Source organism: Culex pipiens, chromosome 2 (genome assembly GCF_016801865.2).
Source record: "Culex pipiens pallens isolate TS chromosome 2, TS_CPP_V2, whole genome shotgun sequence".
NCBI lineage: Eukaryota > Metazoa > Arthropoda > Insecta > Diptera > Culicidae > Culex > Culex pipiens.
In genome coordinates this window covers 44,233,005-44,247,628 of record NC_068938.1, presented here as the reverse complement: position 1 = coordinate 44,247,628, position 14,624 = coordinate 44,233,005, and positions in this window count along the sequence as shown.

Here is a 14,624-nt window from a genome sequence, read left to right as displayed (position 1 = left end):
GCTCTTTAAGACTGTTGTAGATCGTTTGTGTGTACTCTAGGCGTTCGTTTGGCGTTCCTGCTTGCATGTTGATCAGTGCAACTCCAAAGTCCTCGGTGGTCCATTTTCCGAGAGTACAGAGGTCGCTTGAGGCAGTGCAAGACACCCGAGGAACAGATTGACGTGATCGCACACTTGCTGACAAATGGCATGAGAAAATGATAATCTAGATCAGTTCCGGTTTTTTTTTCTTTTATTATTTTTTGTACTTTGATCCTCTGTCCTAACCTGGTCACAGCACCTAAAAGGACCTAATAAAAAAAAGCTATGAAAAAAATAAATAGATTATTACATATTTTGACTCTAGCATACCTATAATAATGTTTATTAGCATTTCGTGATACTCTTTGCTGGATTTTTTCAATTTGAAATTGAACTGTTTGTTCAGTCATACTAAAGGAAAAATTGAACTATATTTATTCGAAGATAAAATTTTGATAGCACTCAACTATTTATTATTTGCTATAAAAAAAATTTCAGAAAGGATCTGTTTTATATTTTTCAAAAATTTGCAAAATTTTATTTTTTTTCAGTAAATATTTTATTTATTTACAGTAAATAATGTGGCGTTTATATATTTTTTAGCAATTCTTAATATCTCTTTATACATAAAAAAAGGGAAAAAAAGGAAACTAAAACCACCATTAGGTGGCCGCCATGGCGATAGTAGTAACATCAAAATATCTAAAATCCGGCCTAAAAACAGTGGTGCTCAAAGGCACTGCGACTGGATATTTCGGATGTAACACAATTAAACACTTTCAACCTCGTGCCTTTTAAAGATACTATTTGATTTTTTTTTATTCAGTTATCTTAGCTTAGGATTACAATTTGTAACCTAATGAGCTAAACTGAAATCTCTTTAGGAAAAGGTCAAAGTTGATTCATTTCACTCCCTCAACTTGATTTCAGCTTGGCTTTTATACTAAATCCAGTTATTTACTTAATTATTTAATATCTTATATTTTTACCCCCACTCTAGTTTTTGAAGTTGCATAATATATCCGTCCTTTTCGGTTTCTCTCCAAAAATTCTTCCTCTAACTTATATAATACAAGCTTTTCCCGGCAAATAGAAGAACTTTGCTCTCCAAACATCTGTTGTTCAAGTTCTTTGTGTTTATTATTCAGGTATTGTCAGTATAGATTTGTCTATCTTTTATATCTGTTATTCATACCTCTATTTTTCTTTTTTTCACTCATTGCTCTTTTTATCTATGACTATTTTCGTTGTCTTTTTTTATTCTTATTTTTTAATTGATTTCTTTTTTCTTTTAAAGAAGGATGAATCCTTTTTTTTATTTTTTTTTCTTTTTTTAGATTCTTATCCCAAGAGTTTGTTGTCATTTGTTTGGCCTTTAATTTTTTTTCTTTCGTTAAGTAGTTTTGCATTATCTTTTCTTTTTTCGTAAATTTGTTTTTTGTACTCTTTTTTAAAAAGTACTCTTTTTTAGGAATTGTTTGTTGTTGTTTTCTCGTTATCTTGTTTTTTTTTTCTTACTTTCTAAACTATTGAGTTTAGTTTATACTTCCTTTTCGACTTTTTTTGCTTCATTTTGTATTCGTTGTCTTATTTATTTTTCTTCTTTCACAATATTACAAATATCATTTGCCACTCTTTTTCTTTCTTTCGTTATTCAGCCCTTTTTGCATTTGCATTTGTCCTCATTCTGTTTTGATTTCATTTATATTTTTTTTTCTTTATTGATCATGCCATAATTACTATTTCTCAACAGAGCCTTCTCAAACCTAAAATAAATGAAAATCTTTATAAAATTTTGAGCACTTTCGTAAATACTCACAACAAAATCATCAATTGCTTTCATATTTCCTAGACACTTTTTATTCCTATTTCCTTTTTTCTCACTTCAAAAAACACTAAACCTTTTGACATTTTGTATTTTTTTGTCTTTGAACTTATCTTGACGCCTCCTATGATCAAAATTTGTATTTTTGAACCGTTTCCCATACAAACGACAGGGGTTCCGGAATCGGTTCCAGAGTGGCCAAAGTGTCAATAAGATAGCGTAAGAACCTTCCTTGAACTTATACCGACGTTCCGTGTTGAACTGATTCGCGTTCGAACAAAACCGTCGAAATTTGTTTATATATATAGAGAAGAGATATTTTGTCTCATTTACAACCCCCACTCCAACCTGTATTTTTCTTGATATGATGAAAAGTTTCCTTAATTCTCTCTTTTTCCAAACAATCTCTTTCCAACAATATATAACTCTCTTTTTTTTTTTCCCCCACTCTAAAAATCCTTCCAAGTTATACATGATATTCTGGCCTATTTTATCCTAATTTAATTGTTCTATTTCTTTCCACCGCGCTCTAATTCTCCCTTTTCGTGTTCTAATAATATCGACCCGAAATTAGTCGAGGTCCTTTTATGACTTAACCCATAGATATCGTAATTTTTGTTGTTTTCCAGTCGCGCCTGTCCTTTTTCACAGATATTGTTATTTGTTTGTTTCTCGTGGGTCATAAAAGTGCTGTCGGTTTTTCCCGTCGCTTCTAATTTATTTTTTTATAGTCATCCCTTTTCTTTCATTTCTCCTGATTCGTATTTCAGGTAGTTATACAATACCTAATATTTTCGCTTTTAATAAAACAGAGAAAATCTACTGTGAATTTTTCTGGTAAGGCGAGGGTCGCTTCACTCATATCTTTTGTTATCAGATAATTCTTGAACATATTCTTCTTTTATCATTAATTATAGCATTCTTTTATCACCCAAATTTGAGCACCCCAATTTTAACACCCAAATTTTAGCACCCAAATTTTATCACCCAAATTTGAGCACCCCAATTTTAACACCCAAATTTTAGCACCCAAATTTTAACACCCAAATTTTATCACCCAAATTTGAGCACCCAAATTTTAACACCCAAATTTTAGCACCCAAATTTTAACACCTCAATTTGAGCACCCCAATTTTAACACCCAAATTTTAGCACCCAAATTTTTACACCCAAATTTTAACACCATAATTTTATCACCCAAATTTGAGCACCCAAATTTTAGCACCCAAATTTCTACACCCAAATTTTAACACCATAATTTTATCACCCAAATTTGAGCACCCAAATTTTAGCACCCAAATTTCTACACCCAAATTTTAACACCATAATTTTATCACCCAAATTTGAGCACCCAAATTTTAACACCCAAATTTTAGCACCCAAATTTTAACACCTCAATTTGAGCACCCCAATTTTAACACCCAAATTTTAGCACCCAAATTTCTACACCCAAATTTTAACACCATAATTTTATCACCCAAATTTTAGCAACCAAAATTTTAGCACCCAAATTTTTACACCCAAATTTTTACACCCAAATTTTAACACCCAAATTTTATCACCCAAATTTGAGCACCCAACTTTTAACCCTTTCAGGCCTGATGGGTCATATATGACCCATACCGAAATTCGGTTGTATAAAATCACACAGTGCTCAAAACGTATAACATTGTTCAGCAAAATTGTAATTTATGAGTTTCTCTACCTAGTAAAAAATGTTTGAGTGGTTGTTAATGGCCTTTTTGACGACCTAGAACATCCTGAAAACCTGAAATTTGGAAACTTCAGAAAATGTTGAAGATAATTCAGGCTTACAACGATTTTTCCAAGCAAATGAAGTTTAATTATTACCAGTCACATCCCCGCGACCATTTGGCACCACTTCGATCCCTTTGGATATCATTTGGGATGGTCTGGGTCCTCCAAAGTGTCCTGAAATACAGATCTTGGGGAACGCTTGTTAGCCTATGGAATGATCGCCGCCCGGAAGGCGCTTTACGGCGGTGCGAAGAACAGTTATGAGTAAAGTGCGATCCTGTTGGCCGGTCATCATAAGGGAAAGCGCATCATCCTGCTGATGACCCTGAAGACGGGTCTGCTGCTGGTGACCGGTCCTTTTGCCCTAAACAGCTGTTTGGTTCGTCGTGTCTCGCGCACGAGGATGTACTTCATGGCTGCTTCACTGGTTGCTGCAGGCACTGGTCTTCTGCCAAGTGGGGACACTCCGGAGGCAAACCGAACGCGACTCACTGCCGGGAAGAACTGGGAGCAGCCGCTGGCGATGGCACGGGTCTTGCTGTGGAAGGAAAAAGAAGCAAATAGTTGGCAATCAATGAAGCGAATCAAACACGCGATTTTGATAAGACCGACGAGATAAAGAGAACCTTTTGCTCCACTTACTACACACGTTGTTGTTTCCTTTCGAGGCCTTTTTCAGCAGGTCCACCACGTTGACCGTCATCGTGGCCAGCGACTTGTCGAGCCGCTTGGACCCACTTCCCGCGACCGGGTCCAGCTCGTCGTCCGGCGCGGGCTCGCGCCTCTTGCCGTTGTTGCTGTTTTTACTGCTGCTGCTGTTTTGCACTTCCATCGTTGTTTTTTTTTTTACTTTTCTAACTGGTCGGCACCTCCAACCTGGCACTGCTGACTGAATACACTACCCGTTGGCCACCGGAAGCCGGTACCATGTCCGGCCGCGGGCGGATTGATGGTCTACGGAGAGCTGGATGCGAGCGCGCGCGCGGGTTTTTGTTCCGCGACCCCGATAGGACTAGAGCGGAGCAAATTCCGCCATTAGAACTGCAGCCAGGCAGAGACACAGACAGCAGCAGCGAATCGGCGGAGAGAGCTGTCAAAAGTGCGCGTGTGTGTGTGGGTGCGCACTAGTCTGTCCCAAAATGATAAAATTTATATTTATAAATAGCAAAAACCACCAAAAACTCTATTTTCTACATTTTTATTTTTAAAACCACTGTTACTTTAAAAGAATTGGACAGATTTAGTAAACAATTTTTGTATTTCTTTTAGGAGAGTAGCTCCATACTACATTTTTTGTGAGTCTTTTTGTAACATCTTACGCTATTTCCCCCAAAATTTTGAACGAACAAAATCGTGGACTCACCTTAAAATTTGACTATTAAACTTAAAATTCATAAAATCTCATAAAAGTGGCGTGTTTTTTTCTTTAATCCTTTCAGGCCTGAGTTTTCAAAAAAATATTTATTTTTATTTAATTATGGGAAAATGATTCTTTTGACCACACGAAAATTATAAGCTAGTTTTGGAAATTTTCATACTTGGGTCATATATGACCCATCAGGCCCAAAGGATTAAGTGAATTTTTTCAGAAAGCCCGTCAAATTTTCTACAAGTTGGTCACTGGGCACTTTTTGATACGATTCAACTACTTCGAGATACATGCAATTATGTACAGCAATTGGGTCCTAAAATGAAGCTTTGATTGCTGATATTATTGTTTACAGCGTTAAAGCTTATTTTTCTGAGTACAATGACCCTTTGTACGACCACAAAGAGTTTAAAATGGATTTTTAAATCATTTTTGAAAAATTAACCTCGCGGTCCTTCTTGACAGAAAAGCTCCTACTTGACAGCTCGTCCCAAGGGGACCATAGTTGATCCATCGAAAAAATGTTGTCTTGTCAAAAAAAAATTTTGCATTAAAATGAAAAAAAGTGATCAGAAATGGTTTTTAATCGTGTTTTTTACCGTTGTACATAAAAATTAGCATAGGGCTTTAGTACCCAATTAGGTTTTACCTATTAGGTTTTACAGCGTGACGTCACATGCGCACACGCACACGCACACACATTTTAACTGAGACACACGTGCAAAAAATGTAAACAGTGCAGCCAAGCTGCCAAATTTCTAACCTAAAAAACGAGTTGGCGTGAAACCTAATTAGGTTTTACACCGTGACGTCATTTGACAGCTCGCGTGCACTGTTTACATAGACTTAGTCGCGTTCGAACGGAAAGTGCTGGGTATTTTTTTTTTATTCAAAATCGGCCGAAATTACAAAAGTCAAGTGGTAAGTAAATTGTTAGTGAATTTATTTGCAAGATTTCAAGTTTTTTTTTAAATTCATTGCAGGAAACCGAAGGCGAAGTGGGCGGCAAACTTGTCTACATGCTCGCTGAACCCGAACGAAAACGAAGCCGTGCTGCTGACGGAGATGGTCAGGCAATGCCTTGTTCCGACGCTCTGCCTGGTATGACCGATCACCAAGGACATGCAAGTCCCAGAAAACTACCGCACAGTCTTCCGACCGCTTATGCTCCAGCTCCAACTCCCGAGGACATGGTCAAGTTCAATCTCGAGCGCTGCAACCTCGCCCTCCTCCACCAGCAGAACACCGGCAGACTCTTCATCGTCCTGTTTGAGTAGAAAAAAAAGCTGCTCTCGGAGGTTTTCCGTTGTCGATTCTTGACGTGGGCCTGACGGAAAAGGACAGTTTGTCCTTGGTTCAAATTAGTACGAACTGGTAGTTCGGTACAACAAACAACTGGTCTCCGGCACCTGGCAGCGAGGTTGCTTCAATCTACAGCCATTCTTCGCCAGTTCTGGAATCACGGATACCGGAGATTGTCTGGTTGCCGTGGTGATTACCAAGAGTGGCCAAAGTTACATGCAGTCGACGATCGACTGCCACGTTGGCGTTGATTGCTCCTACGAGGTGATCCCAGGCCCTGGGTGACCACTGAAATCCCATTTTCAAATTCCCTACTTTTTCCTGACTTTTCCAGATGCTCAAATAGTTACCATTTTTTATCTAAAGAATGATTTCAAATTATTACTTCAATAAATTCGTAAAAAAATATTACTAAGGGAAAAGCTCTCATTATTATGAATCAGATTTTTTTTTAAAGAAACATTAAGATTTTGTTTTTACTGGCTATGAAAAAGGATTGAAACTTTTTTAATTTTATTGATTTGTCATGATTTCAGTTATCAAAAAACTTCAAAATATGTTAAGGAATTCGCTTTAAAAAAAACTACCTGATTCCCTTTTCCATCTTCTGAATTTTGATTTTTAATATTCAAATCAATGTTGATCGTCGTCGGTTGATCTATAGAGTTTTCGCTTCATTGAAAAACCTATTTTGATAAGACTAATTTACCAATAATTTGATGCGAAATGTTTGAAGACGCAAATCCTTTAAACATATTTGTAATAACTTAGTCCAATGTTCTTTGAATTTATTTTATTGCAATTTTATAATATTTTTCATAATATTTTTAATACGTAAAAGTTATTAATTTTATTCATTCTAAACGAAAAACTTTTGGATTTTAATCGATTTTTTTTTTTCGTTTAAGCGGATTCAAATATCTTTAAACAAATTCAAGTTATTCATAAAAGTTTGATGCTGGGGTGTAAAAGTAAATTATGGCTATTCATTACAGGCTGGCGAAAATTATAATATTTCTTCAAAAAAAAATCGTCATTGCATATGGAATGAGTTGGGCTATAATGTCCTTTTATAAGATTTTACCAAATTTTAGAATATACCCAGAACCTAGGGATTTTCACTTTTTTAAATTAAATATACTTTATTGAATCTTTCTTATAATAATTACATTTGATTTACATAATAAGTGGATCACCTTCAGCTTTAGTTAGCTTTTTGTGATTTAAACACTGTTCATTTTCATAACCTAAAAAGTATATGATTTATCATTTCTGTAACACTAGGTACAATGAGGAAAAAAATGTTAAGAAAACATAACCCAACCTAAAACTAACTTAAACTTACAATAAACTAAACCAATCCTTGAATCAAGGGGTATTCAGAAATACCACATTTTTCCCTGAATATGTGACACTTTGATTTTTCTTCAATGAACTATTCTATATCTATGTAAATCTTCCGAAACGATAATTAAAACTGATTGTTGGCACATTTATTGAGTTTTAACTTCCTTTAATCAAATATATGGTAGCTCTTTGGTATAAATATCAGGGTTTTATAAAATTCAAAAACTTTTGTTAATTATAATTGTTTTTTTAATGATATTTCAAGTTGGCAGAATTCCTTTAGTGTGACAAAAACTATAAAAAATATTTTTGCAACAGTAATCACATTAATAATAATCTCAAATAGCCTTTTCACACTGAAATAGATTAAAATATCAGAAGAAAGCTTAAATTTAAAGTAAGTTTGTCTTTTGCAACTTAGTCTTTTGCAATTGAGTGAAATAAATTTGAAGATTGTGCAAAATATTAAAAAATATTCAAGAGTTAGAAAATGATGTTCAGACACCTATGTGCTTGGCATTCCCGACTTTTAGACAAAAAAAATACAAATTCCCGACATTTCCCCGATTTTTGCGGATCTTGGCAAATTCCCGACTTGAGTGGCCACCCTAAATGATCCTGGTGCTTCGGGATAACGAGCGAGATGAAGTAGTTGGCCAACGCCAACCCCTTCCTGCAATTCGGATTGACCCGAAGGACCACATTGGAATGCTAATCAACTACAGTCTAGCGGACCATGTCGTCAAGGAGCTGCTAGATTATTAAGGATAAAAATAAATTCTTTGACTAAAAAACAAGTTTGATTTTATATGTCAGAAATAATAACGTCTGATTAAAATAAAAGCCAAACAGGATTTTAAAATTCCACTGTCCATCAATTAAACTCGAAACCAGGATCACGTCTCTAGTTGTAGATTGAAGCACCCTCGTTGCCAGGTGCCGGAGACCAGTTGTTTGTTGAACCGAACTACCAGTTCGTACTAATTTGAACCAAGGACAAACTGTCCTTTTCCGTCAGGCCCACGTCAAGAATCGACAACGGAAAACCTCCGAGAGCAGCTTTTTTTCTACTCAAACAGGACGATGAAGAGTCTGCCGGTGTTCTGCTGGTGGAGGAGGGCGAGGTTGCAGCGCTCGAGATTGAACTTGACCATGTCCTCGGGAGCTGGAGCTGGAGCATAAGCGGTCGGAAGACTGTGCGGTGGTTTTCTGGGACTTGCATGTCCTTGGTGATCGGTCATTCCAGGCAGAGCGTCGGAACAAGGCATTGCTTGACCATCTCCGTCAGCAGCACGGCTTCGTTTTCGTTCGGGTTCAGCGAGCATGTAGACAAGTTTGCCGCCCACTTCGCCTTCGGTTTCCTGCAATGAATTTAAAAAAAAACTTGAAATCTTGCAAATAAATTCACTAACAATTTACTTACCACTTGACTTTTGTAATTTCAGCCGATTTTGAATAAAAAAAATACCCAGCACTTTCCGTTCGAACGCGACTAAGTCTATGTAAACAGTGCACGCGAGCTGTCAAACAGAAATTCACGATTGAGGTTAGCCGCGACGGCGTAAAACCTAATAGGGTTTTACGCCGTGACGTCATTTGACAGCTCGTGCGCACTGTTTACATGGTCTTCGTCGATTGTCGACGAATTTCCCCGCGCTCGGAACTCCACTGACCTCATGTCCGCTTCCGTCGTGTCCTGATCCGGATCGAGCTTAAGTATTAGGTTTTACGCCGACTCAATTTTTAGGTTAGAAATTTGACAGCTTGGCTGCACTGTTTACATTTTTTGCACGTGTGTCTCAGTAAAAATGTGTGTGCGTGTGCGCTCGTGACGTCACGCTGTAAAACCTAATAACCTTCAAACTACGCGAAAGTGATGAAAATTTCAATTAATATTTAATAAAAAAGCATTTTGTAATTTAATAAACAACAAAAGGGGCGCAGAAGTGAGCACCGAAATCTTCTGTGCGACATCGACAAACAAAAGTAATATTTCACTTAATCGATACATCTAAGGAAGCGTTCTTTTATTACGTAACGAAGTTGGAGGAAGGGGGGGGGGCGATGGCCGTGTTACGCTCCATACATTTTTTTTTTTTAAAATTGTATTTGGGTCCAAAAATCCTAATTTTTGCGTTACGTTATAAAAGAACGCTCCCTAAAGCTAATTTAGTGAGTGTTTGTAAATTTAATTTCACTCTTCACAAACAATTTCTATTGGTTTAACTAATAACTTTTGATTTTATAATTTAGTTTAAGCAGAATGCTTCTGAATGTTAATGAAGTACAAATAATGAAAATCATCAACAAAATTTAACTTATCAAAAAAAAGTTCCATACAACGTTGATCAAATCTGGAGTTTTTTTAAAGGTCCAATAAACCAAATTTCCATTTTTTGCATTTTGGGTGTTTTTGAAACCGTCTTGAGCCAAGGGTATTAAAAAACACCCAAAAAGCAAAAACTGGAAATTTTGTTTATTGAACCTTTTCAAAAAAAAACTCCAGAAATCTGCTCTTTCTGCTTTGGAGCGACAACCAGTAAACAGGTATGGTACCTGTAACATTGACAGATATTATGCTTTAGGGGAAGTACACTCAACCCCCGGTGGTTGGTCACTTTTTCGTTTGACACTTTTTCAGTTTGTACCCCGTTGGTTGGTCAAAGTCAAACTAAAAAGTGACGAACTGTCACTTTTTACACGGCGCTCACGCACACTATCAAAACAAACGTTTGGTAGTGTGTGTGAACTCCGTGTAAAAGGGGTGTCAAACTAAAAAGTGACCCCGTTCGTTTGACAACAGTTGGTGTCAAACCACCGGGGTTTGAGTGTATACCCTTTTTAATCAAACTCCTATTTTCGACATATGGAGAGTTTGATGCTCGATTAAAGCTCCAAAAATACTATTTATGATATAAACTTACCTGCAACAGCACCGCCTCGAGTAAGCACGCAAATGTATGCCACTTACTAGCCAAAAAGATCAAATTTTATTAGTTTTGATCATAATTTCTATTTTGCGAGACCTTTTCTCATCATTTTGTTGGCACACACATCCACACGCAAGATGAGAGCTTAACTGCTTAACGAAAGTCGCCATCAATAACTTGTCACTTGCGCTAACGTTTTCAAAGCGCTTAAGATGAAATTCCTTCCAACTTCCGGCAACATGTTCTTTTCAACACTAATTAGTCACTCACATGAAAAATAGTCCAGAAACACGACAATAACTAGCAAGCGCCATCAAAAAACAAACGCGCCAAGTCTTTTGACGTTTGACTTTTGATGACCCATTCCAATCGAAGGCTGATGAAAACCGAGCGAGAAGCGAAGGCAAATAAAGAACAAAGGGTGGCCACCAACACCACAAGCAGCGCATGTTGGAGTGAGCCAGTGATGCCAGGAAACTTTCTCTATACATGCTACTTTTCGTGAATGTTCGCTTAAAATTTCATCACAATTGGTAGCACTAAACAGACCCAAAATGCCTTCTCGTATGGTTAGAATACATTTGAGAAATATTTTTTTTAAATGCCTGCAAAAGGAAAAGAATAACTTTTAATAAAAGTGAAAATAAAAAGAAATGTTCCCAAAAAGTTGCTCTACTCGTTGATGTGATTGGTTTTAGTAAATTTCATAGAGCACTCCAGATTATCCAGCATCATTCAAACACGACCGCTTATTAGGCTTAATGTAAGGTATGCACTTCGGAAGAAACCGGTCAAGAAAAATTTCAAATGGGAAGCAGCGGCAGCGCAAGCAAGTCAGAGAGGGTGAAGAAAAGCCCCAAGAAATCGCTCCTTCTCCTTTGTTCTGCTGTCCGTAAAGCTGTTTCTTGACCCCTTTCCTTCCGATCTGCAGACTAGCCTTAAAATGGGTATATTTCGCCTACCTGTTTTGGCTCGCCAGGTCACGTGAGCGCATTTAATTTCTTTTTATTTTGTAAATGTAAACTTATGTTCAGTAAAATTGAACGAAAATGGTTTGTCAGACCTCAGAAGAAAGAAAGAAAGAAAGAAAGAAAAGATGTTATCAGCATAATAAATCTAATTTAAACAATAATTTATCCGAAAGCAAACAACATTTGCGTGATGTGATACTAGACCGCCTTAATTAATTTAAATTAAATATTAATGGTAGTTTCTAATTCTGTGGACTTTTTTTTTGCATATTTTACAAAATAAAAACAGTCTTAATCAATTTGCATTCCGTTCTGGTTATCAAAAACAAACGAAAAAAAACGAGATCTCAATGGACACCTTCGGCAGCTTACGGCACCCCCGTCTCATTCTCAACTACATGTACCTGACCTGTTTCCGGTCCGCCGGAGATCGCGTCGTTATGAGTCGTCGCAGGTTTCGCCTCAGCCTAGTAATATCGCTGGTCAGCTTGCTAGTCAGCACGTTTTTCAACATCTACGCCAAGCTGGTGCTGAGCAAAGAAGCTGTAAAGAACAACAGCTTCAGCTCCGTAATGGCCATGAAGGCGGTCGCCATGGTCGTTGGAACTGTGCTGATTATCTACGAGTCGTACCGGAAACGGTTCACCGAGCTGCGGTTTCTCAACGGATTATGCCAGTACGAGCGCGAATGTTCGTATCGATTGGACTACCACGCAAAAGCCGGTAAGGCCACTCGGCAAACCGATTTGATTCTCATCCAGTACCTGCTGATGGGATCTTCGCAGACCATGTCGTGGGGTGCTCGCGACCCGTTGCAGATTGGCGTTCGGCTTTCCTACATGTTCAAAACCATAAGCATGAGTGTGTTTGCGGTTTACTTTTGCCACCTGAGTGACAGCATCGCACGGCACGTGCAAATGTTACGGGAGGAGCAGTTTGGCGAGATCAGGGGCGGTAATGTGCGGGATTATTTGGAACGGTGTCAAAAGCTGGAGGATTTAATCGGGCTGGCTGATCGTGTTTACGCCAAAAGAATAGCGCTGTACATACTGGAACTGTTTATATCTTTGGCGGACGTAGTCGTTACGACGTATCTGATCTTTGCGAACAATAGGTTTGTGGTGAATCCGACGGTTCACTGCACCTTTATGGTTATTTGGTGGGGGCCGGCGGTAGTTTACTGTGCGATGTTGTGTAGAAATTGCACAACGCTGAGGGATATTTTGGTAAGTAGCTCGCAATTTATCAAATTGTCGTTGCATTTTTTTCAAAAAAAATATTGTTCATGTTTTGAGTATTCATAATTATGTTTTAATATTTCAATGAAAAATTTTCATATTTTGTTACCTGATTATGGGGATTTTTCTGAGAAAATGATGAAAATGGATAAATTCAGAGAGTAAATTAGTGTAAAAAATGCTACCATCTTGCATCTGAAGTCAATCAACATTAAACGATTCATTAGCAACCTTTAAGGGACCATCCATAAACCACGATTGTCCATGCTCCATACAAGTTTTTTTTTTGTATGGACAATTGTCCACGAGGGGGGGGGGGGGGGTTTCCAAAAAAGTGTCCACGTGGTTTGTGGATGGTCCCTAACTAACAATTAGAAGAATTAAAATTTGCATGGCAATAAAAAAATAACACCTGAAACACCACCACCAGTTATGAAATTGTTGTCTCTGCAAAGGCACCTTCTGGTGCTACTTAGCCTCACTGGGGTAGCTCCACTTCCAACAGTTCTAACTAAATCCACTAAATATGAAAACTTTTCACGCTACGGATACACTTTGTATGCACTTCTATTGCATACTCTGTTAGCAAGTAGCGAAGTCCACCAGATCGTGGTTCGATATGCACAGACACTTAACGAAACGTTCGATAAAATTACATCTTTTGTAATATTAACTCAGTTTCTTCACTGGGAAATTGTACTCATTTGTGGTGGTGATTCACAACTGCTTGAACTTTAGAAAGCTGGATCGTTTCATCGATACTATTTACCAGATTGAGCAAAAAATTGTTATTCTGGAAAATCGGCGATCTTTTTGCCTTTCTCACCTTACTGAGGAAAGGCTATAAAATCACTCGAAAAATGAACTTCTTAATTCGACCTCGTAGACCAACCTTCACGTATACCTATCGACTCAGAATCATGTTCTGAGCAAATGTCTGTGTGGATGTGTGTAGGTGGGTGGACAAAAAAATTGTCACTCGATTATCTCCGGACTGGATGAACGGATTTTTACCGTATTAGTCTCATTCGATCCGTCTTGGGGTCCCATAGGTCTCTATTTAAAATCAGCAAGTTTAGTTAAGTACTTCCAAAGGTTATGCTAAAAAAACGATTTTGGCGTATGTCCGGAAGATTGTAAAAAGGGTGGTTTTTGCAAGAAACCCTATCATGTTATACATTTTCAGAAAGGTATTAAAAAGACCTTTCCAATGAGCCCAAAACATTGAAGATCTGACAACCCTATCAAAAGTTATTAGCACTTAAGTGTTATTTATACACTTTTTGGAGGCCGGATCTCAGATATTTCAGTAAAAATTATGTCCGGGTCCATCATGCGACCCATCGTTAGTTAGATAATCAAAAGACCTTTCAAATGAGCCTAAAACATCAAGGATCTGACAACCCTATCAAAAGTTATTAGCACTTAAGTGTTATTTTATACTTTCTGGAGGCCGGATCTGAGATATTGTGATAACAATATTGTCTGAATCTTCCATGTGAACTTTCGTTGGATAGGTTTTTTTTTATCAGACCTTGCCGATGAGCCAGAAAAATTGAAGGTCTGCGAACCCTATCAAAAGAAATCAGTAATAAAATTGATTTGTTAAACATGTTAAGGGAATGTTGCTATTTTTACTGAATGTATTGACTTTATGAATGTGAGGAAGGCACCAACTACCTAAAGGTGGATTAAGTATCGTTTTTAATTCTAAAATGCCTCGTAGGTGCTTCAGTAACAGTGAGAATTATATTCCTGACTTATAGTTTCACGCAATCAACCATGCTTGTTATGAATGAGATTTGTACCACCTTCAATGATCTTCTTTTTGACCTGTACAACTTGCACGTACTCGTTCAAGTC